Source organism: Salmo salar, chromosome 22 (assembly GCF_965601325.2).
Source record: "Salmo salar chromosome 22, fSalSal1, whole genome shotgun sequence".
Classification (NCBI taxonomy): domain Eukaryota; kingdom Metazoa; phylum Chordata; class Actinopteri; order Salmoniformes; family Salmonidae; genus Salmo; species Salmo salar.
In genome coordinates, this window is record NC_138312.1 from 36,400,892 (window position 1) to 36,411,345 (window position 10,454).

Below are 10,454 nucleotides of genomic sequence, written 5' to 3' on the forward strand. Positions count from 1 at the left end.
CCAACAGGACAACGACCTTAAGTAAACAGCCAAGACAACGCAGGAGCGGCTTCCTACAGATCCTCTTGTGGTATTATGTATGCATGTAATAAGACCTCAAAGTCCAACATAATAACATGTCCTAGCTACTCGGTAGCGCATCATATAAGACGCTTCTAGCCCCTTCTTATTAATGGTATCTGTTGCTTTTATACATGTCTTACTACTCGAAAGTCGTCTTTATTCTCGCTCCAAAAACTCCCGTAGTTTATTTTTTAAATGGTCATGCTTAGTTTCTAAATGTCTGCTTAAGAGTGAAGGTTTCCCGCGAGAGAGTAATGGTTAATGTGATTGGATGTTAATTATTTGACTCGGCTACCTGTATTTGACATTGTGTTGTTATTTCGCTGAACACTAGATCATTTTATTTTTGGCAGTGAAACAAGGCTAATCAGGTGAGAGAAAAAAACTCACCTGTTGGAAAATATAAATATACTGTTGGAAAATGTGAAGAAATTAAAAATAAATTAAAAACATTTAAAAAAAAGTTTAAAAAAAATGTGAATCACATTTTTATTTGGCGTACCCCCGACAGCATTGCACGTACAACAGTTTGGAAATACCTGGTCTGGAGGATTAAGAAATGTAGAATCTGTTATATTGGCAATCACAGAATCTTTGCAACACCACCTGCAAAACAATGCAATACCAGGCCGGAAATTAAATTAATCTATAATGATGGTATGTTTGTACATGGGTTTGTTGGAATTTTTTTTATACTAATTGTCCTAAGAGATGAAGATATTGAAAGTGTTTACCAGCTGACAAAACCCAGCTGGAAAATAAATGCATCAAATTAAAACAGATAACAACATGCATAACAGAAATGTCAGGATTAAGTTTAAACAAACAGCAAGTAAAGAACACAGGAAGTGTGGGTTTTTATAAGATAAAAAGCTAATGAAAAAACAGCAGTGTGAATAGGTGTAACGCCCTGGCCATAGAGAGGCCAGGGTGTTACATTGGGTGGGCGTTCTATGTTAATTTTTCTATGTTTTTGTATTTCTTTGTTTTGGGCCGTGTGTGGCTCCCAATCAGCAACAACGAACTACAGCTATGCCTGATTGGGAGCCACACACGGCCCAAAACAAAGAAGTCACACATAAGGAGCCTGTTTTTCCTTTGGGTTTTTGTGGGGGATTGTTTCTGTTTAGAGTGTTTCCTAACAGGGCTGTTTTGCTGTCGTGTTTTGTTCATTTTTGTAGTGTTCTCTTTGTTCAAATTAAATTTCAAGATGAACACTAACTCCGCTGCACCTTGGTCTACTCTCTCTTCAGACAGCCGTTACAATAGGCTGCAAATAAGAGCTATAAATTAATTATATACATTTCATTGTGATATACAAACAAAATAAATTGCAGCGACTGATAAATAGGCCAACATGTCTATAGTTGACACCAGGATGAAAGATGTTTTCTATATGTTGTTTCATCATGGCCTCTGAGGACTAATGTAATGGATTAAACTTTCACATGTAATGTCTCACTCTCTGACAACATAGTCTTCCAACAACCTGTGCCTGACCAACAATACAGTGTGCTATGCATTGTGTGAGGTACGTCTTGGCCTTGCATTATAGATTAGCCTATACATTGACCTATAGGGAGAGAGACTGAAGAGAGAGCACGCATGCAGGCAGGAGTGAGGTAACAGGGAAACAGAAGGTTGTGATACTGGATGCTCATTGGTTGAATGTGAGGAATTTATGGAAAACCTACACAGAGGTCACGTGATCCTCAGGGTCTGGCAGGAATGCGGGGGCTGGAGAGAGAGAGACAGGATAAGCAGAGAACACCAGAACTCACAAGGGTGGGGCAGGCTGACACATTGCGAAACTAACTAAAACAGTGGTGTAGAAATACTACACAAAACTGTGGCAGGATGGACACATATGTGCAGTTGGCATATCAGGGTAATCGCCCACTGTACTCCATGCTTCCATTTATCTGTCAACCACATCGTAGACCACAAGCTGAACTCATTTAAGACAAGAAGTGAAGGCACCTGCTGTACCACGTGATTTGCAGGAAGATGCCTGTTCCCCCTCCTCCTTCCCATCTTGCCCTGAGGTGGCCTCAGCCATAGAGCCCTGTTTCTAGGAAAAGGGTCCTAGAAGGCAAACTGTGACGCCTGGGCTGAGCGAAACAGGGGGATATGAGAGAGGGAACGAGATAGAGAATGTGAGAGTGAGGAGAGAGAGACAGCCCACACGAGAGGTGTAGTGAAAAGAGGTGATGAAACAAGAGAAGCAAACAAAATTGCCCAAATGAAGAGAAGGAAATAAAAGGAGCGAAAACCCTCCCATCTTACATAACTCCCAAAACAATCTCATTGCCCAGCAGTGCAGACTGCTCACTTTGGGATAATTGGCATTTCATTAAAACAAACCCTATGTAAAGTAGACAAGTTGCTGTACCTGTAAAATGGTATAGAGCAGGTATTCCCCCAGGGGTACGTGCAATGCCGTCAGCGGTACGCCAAATAAAAACGTGATTCTCATTTGAAAAAATATATAAACTCAGCAAAAAAAGAAACGTCCTTTTTCTGGACCCTGTCTTTCAAAGATAATTAGTTAAAAATCCAAATAACTTCACAGATCTTCATTGTAAAGGGTTTAAACACTGTTTCCCATGCTTGTTCAATGAACCATAAACAATTAATGAACATGCACCTGTGGAACGGTCGTTAAGACACTAACAGCTTACAGACGGTAGGCAATTAAGGTCACAGTTATGAAAACTTAGGACACTAAAGAGACCCTTCTACTGACTCTGAAAAACACCAAAAGAAAGATGCCCAGGGTCCCTGCTCATCTGCGTGAACGTGCCTTAGGCATGCTGCAAGGAGGCATGACGACTGCAGATGCAGCCAGGGCAATAAATTGCAATGTCCGTACTGTGAGACGCCTAAGACAGCGCTACAGGGAGACAGGACAGACAGCTGATCGTCCTCGCAGTGGCAGACCACGTTTTACAACACCTGCACAGGATCGGTACATCCAAACAGCACACCTGCGTGATAGGAACAGTGCTCAGACTGTCTGCAATAGGCTGAGAGAGGCTGGACTGAGGGCTTGTAGGCCTGTTGTAAGGCAGGTCCTCACCAGACATCACTGGCAACAACGTCGCATACGGGCATAAACCCACCGTCGCTGGACCAGACAGGACTGGCAAAAAGTGCTCTTCACTGACGAGTTGCGGTTTTGTCTCACCAGGGGTGATGGTCGGATTCGTGTTTATCGCCAAAGGAATGAGCGTTACACCGAGGCCTGTACTCTGGAGCGGGATCAATTTGGAGGTGGAGGGTCCGTCATGGTCTGGGGCGGTGTGTCACAGCATCATTGGTCTGAGCTTGTTGTCATTGCAGGCAATCTGAACGATGTGCGTTACCGGAAAGACATCCTCCTCCCTCATGTGGTACCCTTCCTGCAGGCTCATCCTGACATGACCCTCCAGCATGACAATGCCACCAGCCATACTGCTCCTTCTGTGCATGATTTCAAGACAGGAATGTTAGTGTTCTGCCATGGCCAGCGAAGAGCCCAGATCTCAATCCCATTGAGCACGTCTGGGACCTGTTGGATCGGAGGGTGAGGGCTAGGGCCAATCCCCCCAGAAATGTCCAGGAACTTGCATGTGCCTTGGTGGAAGAGTGGGGTAACATCTCGCAGCAAGAACTGGCAAATCTGGTGCAGTCCATAAGGAGGAGATGCACTGCAGTACTTAATGCAGCTGGTGGCCACACCAGATACTGACTGTTACTTTTGATTTTGACCCCCCCTTTGTTCAGGGACACATTATTCCATTTCTGTTAGTCACATGTCTGTGGAACTTGTTCAGTTTATGTCTCAGTTGTAGAATGTTATGTTCATACAAATATTTACACGTTAAGTTTGCTGAAAATAAACGCAGTTGACAGTGAGAGGACGTTTCTTTTTTTGCTGAATTTATACATAAAACATTTTTATCAATAGATTCCCCCGCTCCCCCTACCTCGGGCTTTCACGGCGGAGACCAGAGGTCAACCTACTCTCGCCCCCCTCCCCATCTCGTACTTCTGAGTGGGAGACCTTCCCAGGCAGTAGCCTGCCTTGCTCACAAACTAGAATCAGTGCGCCCACTCTGACAAGGTTAATTGACCCACAGTCCCACACAGTGACATGATATCATTGACGTGACGTGCAAATGAGCGATAGAAAACCGATCGCGCAAATGTCACCATTCCGATTTTTTTGGTGCGGGCACCCAGTGCCGCCCCCGGCAAGATGCCGCCCTGGGCGGCTGCCCATGTCGCCTATACCTAAATCCACTACTACATGTAGGAGCCCATCCTTGTGACGTCTATCTACACCAGCGAAGGGGGTCTCCTATATTATAAGGTACATTACAGAAACATTTTAAAAGCCCCTCGGTCAGCACACACAGTAAATAGCTTTTACTGGGAAACAGTTTCAGGATACAGATGTTGACCCTTTTTTTTTATTGCATTGGCACATTTTTTTATGTAAGCAGTATTTTCCAAACTGATGGAGGATGGTGATATCATCAACTGTGGGAGCAGGTTTGGTGATTGGCAAGGATAGAAACCTGGTAGATTCATGAGACTTTAGTCCAACTTCATGTCATGCCTACGGTTCTCTTCAAAGGCCTCATGCACTCGGAGATAAAAATAAATAAATATGTAAGTCTAAATCATAGTGGCAAATTAGAAACAAGAAAAGATCCAGCTAGAACATTACCAAAATATCACAGAGTGCATTCAGAAAGTATTCAGACCCCTTGACTTTTCCACATTTTGTTACATTATAGCCTTATTCTAAAATGTATTAAATCGTTTTCCCCCATCAATCTACACACAATGACAAAGCAAAAACAGATTTTTAGAAATGTTTGTAAATGTATTTCAAAATAAAACTGAAATATTACATTTACATAAGTATTCAAACCCTTTACTCAGTATTTTGTTGAAGCACCTTTGGCAGCGATTACAGCCTTGAGTCTCCTTGGGTATGATGCTACAAGCTTGGCACACTTCTATTTGGGGAGTTTCTCCCATTCTTCTCTGCAGATCCTCTCAAGCTCTGTCAGGTTGGATGGGGAGCGTTGCTACACAGCTATTTTCAGGTCTCTCCAGAGATGTTCGATAGGGTTCAAGTCTGGGCTCTTGCTGGGCCACTCAAGGACATTCAGAGACTTGTCCCGAAGCCACTCCCGCATTGTCTTGGCTGTGTGCTTATGGTCGTTTTCCTGTTGGAAGGTGAACCTCACCCCAGTTTGAGTGCTCTGGAGCAGGTTTTCATGAAGGATCTCTGTACTTTGCTCTGTTCATCTTTCACTCGATCTGGTCTAGTCTCCCAGTTCCTGCCGCTGAAAAACATTCCCACAGCACGATGCTGCCACCACCATGCTTCCCCGTAGGGATGGTGCCAGCTTTCCTCCAGACGTGACGTTTGGCGTTCAGGCCAAAGAGTTGAATCTTGGTTTAATCAGACCAGAGAATCTTGTTTCTCATAGTCTGAGAGTCTTTAGGTGCCTTTTGGTAAACTCCAAGCGGGCTGTATGTGCCTTTTACTGAGGAGTGGCTTCTGTCTGGCCACTCTACCATAAAGGCCTGATTGGTGGAGTGCTGCAGAGATAGGAGAAACATCCAGAAGGACAAGCATCTCCACAGATAAACTCTGGAGCTCTGTCAGAGTGACCATTAGATTCTTGGTCACCTCCTGGACCAAGGCCCTTCTCCCCCGATTGCTGAGTTTCCATTTAATAATGATGGAGGCCACTGTGTTCTTGGGGACCTTCAATGCTACAGAAATGTTTTGGTACCCTTCCCCAGATCTGTGCCTCGACACAATCCTGTTTTGGAGCTCTACGGACAATCCATTTGGCCTCATTGCTTGGTTTTTGCTCTGACATCCACTGGTGGACTCCAATCAAGTCATAGAAACAGATCTGCCCAACCGTAAGTCAGATTTAGTAGGCAGTCAGATCTGGCATCAGGGTTGCCAGGTCTAGCTAAAATACCTAGCCCAATGACCACTCAAACCTGCCCAAAAGGCCTGAAAACTAGCCCAATTGTTTTTCTCACAGCAAGAGAGGAGTTGCCATATTTATACAATAAACCCCTTTTCCATAAGGTTATCGAGCCAATTAAGAAGGAATATTGTAGTAACTTGTAATGACGTTAGACGCAAAATGAGGTTTTCCTCAAAATAAGAATTATTGCGAGCTACGACATGATGTAATAAAGGAATGTAAATATGTGGCAAGAGAAAAGACTCGCCAGATCCTTTTCAATCAATGGATGTCGATTAACATGTGATGCAGGCGTCACACAGACGTTAATAAGGCGGTGGTACAGGTCATGTAAGTCAGACACATAACGCAGGAGTCACACAGACGTTAGTATCATGTCATGTCAGGTGGTACGGTTGCCTAGGCTTATATATGTCTCTTATCACCCCCCATAGTAGTCCTCTCTCAACACTCTCTCACACACACACACACACACACCCCCCCCCCCCCCTCCCCCCCATGGAGGCCGAAATACCATGGCGGCGTCAGTGCAATTTAGAAATAGCCCAATACATTTTCACCCACCACATAATTTTCAAAGTAGCCCAATTTGTCAGGAAAACCCCAAACATCAACAACTTTGAGAAAAAATACTTTATATCGGAGTTGTGTTGTTTTTCATTTCTTAGCACGTTTTTATTGGTCAGTTCCCAACCATGTGAAACAAGACTGGGAGAGCAAAAAGCCAGTCTATTGTTGGCATAGAATCATACTGTGCCATAGATGTTTTGGTGCCTATAAGACAGTTTAAATGCACATTACATGAACTTTTTATTATAAACTGTGATTGCTTTTTGTAATGTGTGTTTTTCTTATAAAGTTGATTTACTTTTAATCTCCATCTTGTACATTTTATATGTTTTAACTTTGTTTGGTTTTAAATTCTTATTAATTGCTTTGTTATTTTTATTGTTGTAATCACAGGGCACAACTGTAAAAGAGACTGTCTCAGCTTGTTTCCCCTGTTTAAATAAAGCTAAAAAATAAAAAAATATATAATTTGAATGTTAACAAAACAAACACCTCACTTGTAGCCTAAATATGAAAATATGAAATGTTTCTGTCAGTTATTAGTCTACCTGTGTTTCATGTATTACCAGTCAATCTTCATTCATTATTATGCCTATAACTCATTGACGTCTGTTTGGCTATCTGATGATGACAAAATTGTGTTTTGTGAATAAGACTTACTCTTGGGCAGCAAACAGCCTCCCGATTTTTTTCATTCACCAATAAATCTGTTTCATTATTATAACTCATTGCATCTATTTGACTATCATCAGATGATAAATTAAATTAAATTATTATTGTAGAATTGGGCAACAAACCAGCTTAGAATTAAGTGTATTCAAGAAAAAGGGTTAACAATAAAATCCATCACTTGTATGACTCCCACCAGGAAACCACTGCACACAAACAGACAAAAAGAAAATGGCAAATTAACTTAATGACCTCTACATAAAGTTTGACTGACATTACTTCTCTGTCAAGTGTGTTAACATGCTCATCACCATTGTTATTGATGGCTATGACCCCAAGTTAGAATTTAACCCTAGAGAGGCCACAAAAGTCTTTAAGCAAACAGGCAACAGGCCCGATGGGTCTCTACATTCCCACTAGGTTCCACCTGGATGGAAGAAGGCAATCATCACCCCTCTTCCCCAAAAGCCTTCTCCCAAAGAAAAGAAAGACTATAGACCTGTTGCACTGACCTCCATTGTAGTGTATTGAAGTGTCTTGAAAAGATCATGGTGTGTAAGCTTCATTCAGACTAAACACACTGTTGGACCCCTATCAGTCCAAATACAAACGTGGCACTGATGAAGCAATCCCCAGCATAGTGCATCTCATCCTGCAACATCTGGATAACACCAAGGCCTATGCTGTACTACTATTTGTGGATTTTAGTTCAGCATTTAACATCTTGCAGCCACACATCCTCCTCAGTAAGCGCAGACAGATGTCAGTCAAACCATCAGGTGGTATCACTCATTTCTGACCAACAGGACCCAGCAGGTCCTAGTGAATGAGACCCTGTCTGAGCACAAGGCCATTAAGGTGCCCCCCCAACACAAGTAGACACCCTGATATGTGCAGATGATGATGTGCACGTAGAGATACTGGGGTGCAAGAGGGTAAGTAATAATATCGGGATGAGGAAGTCGGGTGTGCTATTTACAGATTGGCTATGTACAGGTACAGTGATCGGTAAGCTGCTCTGACAGCTGATGCTTAAAGTTAGAGGGAGATATGACTCCAGCTTCAGTGATTTTTGCAATTCGTTCCAGTCATTGGCAGCAGAGAACTGGAAGGAAAGGCGACCAAAGGAAGTGTTGGCTTTGGGGATGACCAGTGAAATATAGCTGCTGGAGCGCATGCTACGGGTGGGTGTTGCTATGGTGACCAGTGAGCTGAGATAAGGTGGGGCATTACCTAGCATAGACTTATAGATGACCTGGAGCCAGTGGGTTTGGCGACGAATATGTACTGAGGGCCAGCCAACGAGAGCAAACAGGTCGCAGTGGTGGGTAGTATATGGGGCTTTAGTAACAAAATGGATGGCACTGTGATAGACTGCATCCAATTTGCTGAGTAGAGTGTTGGAGGATATTTGTAAATGACATCGCCGAAGTCAAGGATCGGTAGGATAGTCAGTTTTACGATGGTTAGTTTGGCAGCATGAGTGAAAGATGCTTTGTTATGAAATAGGAAGCCGATTCTAGATTTAATTTTGGATTGGAGATGCTTAATGTGAGTTTGGAAGGAGAGTTTACAGTCTAACCAGACACCTAGGTATTTGTAGTTGTCCACATATTCTAAGTCAGAACCGCCCAGAGTAGTGATGTTAGTCGGGCGGGAGGGTGTAGGCAGCAATCGGTTGAAGAGCATGCACTTAGTTTTACTTGCATTTAAAAGCAGTTGGAGGCCTCGGAAGGAGTGTTGTATGGCATTGAAGCGCGTTTGGAGTTTTTTTTAGCACAGTGTCCAAAGAAGTGCCAGATGTATACAGAATGGTGTCGTCTGCGTAGAGGTGGATCAGAGAATCACCAGCAGCAACAGCGACATCATTGATATATACAGAGAAAAGAGTCGGTCCTTCTCACCAGGGCCTGGGCCTGCTTATACTGAATCAGACGTACTGGAAGTTAGGCATCCTTTTCAGTACTCTAAATGCCCTGTTCCTACTCCTCACCATTTCCCCACACTCCTCCGTCCAACATGGGACTGCTTCCTCCTTGTCCCTGAACTCTTAGGTATAGCCTCAGTAGCTGCCCCCATTAATGCTGTTCTCACCCAGTTATTCATACTATCCAATATCCATCCGAGCCATCACCTGCTCACTCAGCTCCTGAAACTAATCCCTACTGTCGACTCCTCCAATATTTCCCACTCACAGATTCCTGCCATCACACTAGATACAGTGAGGGAAAAAAGTATTTGATCCCCTGCTGATTTTGTACATTTGCCCACTGACAAAGAAATGATCAGTCTATAATTTTAATGGTAGGTTTATTTGAACAGTGAGAGACAGAATAACAACAGAAAAATCCAGAAAAACTCATGTCAAAAATGTTATAAATTGATTTGCATTTTAATGAGGGAAATAAGTATTTTCGGTTACTAGTCCAATGCTCTAACCACTAGGCTACCCTGCCGCCCCAATTCAGAATTCAAGGCACACTTAACCAGCATGGCTACCACAGCATTCTGCAGCGATACGCCATCCAATCTGGTTTGCGCTTAGTGGGACTTTCATTTGTTTTTCAACAGGATAATGACCCAACACACCTCCAGGATGTGTAAAGGCTATTTGACCAAGAAGGAGAGTGATGGAGTGCTGAATCAGATGACCTGGCTTCCACAATCACCCGACCTCAACCCAATTGAGATGGTTTGGGATGAGTTGGACCGCAGAGTGAAGGAAAAGCAACCCACAAGTGCTCAGCATATGTGGGAATTCCTTCAAGACTGTTGGAAAATCATTCCAGGTGAAGCTGGTTGAGAGAATGCCAAAACTGTGCAACGCTGTAATCAAGGCATAGGGTGGCTACTTTGAAGAATCTCAACTATAACATATATTTTGATTTGATTAACACTTTTTTGGTTACTACATGATTCCATGTGCGTTATTTCATAGTTTTGATGTCGTCACTATTATTCTACAATGTAGCAAATAGAAAAAATAAAGAAAAACCCTTGATTGAGTGGGTGTGTCCAAACTTTTGACTGGTACTGTATGTTTCAGTAAGATTGGATTTTTAGCATTTATAGCAACTGTACTGCAGGGATAGAACGTAAGTCGAAGAAAATGTTGGTTTTGGTGGCAGCTGCAGAGGTATTTGG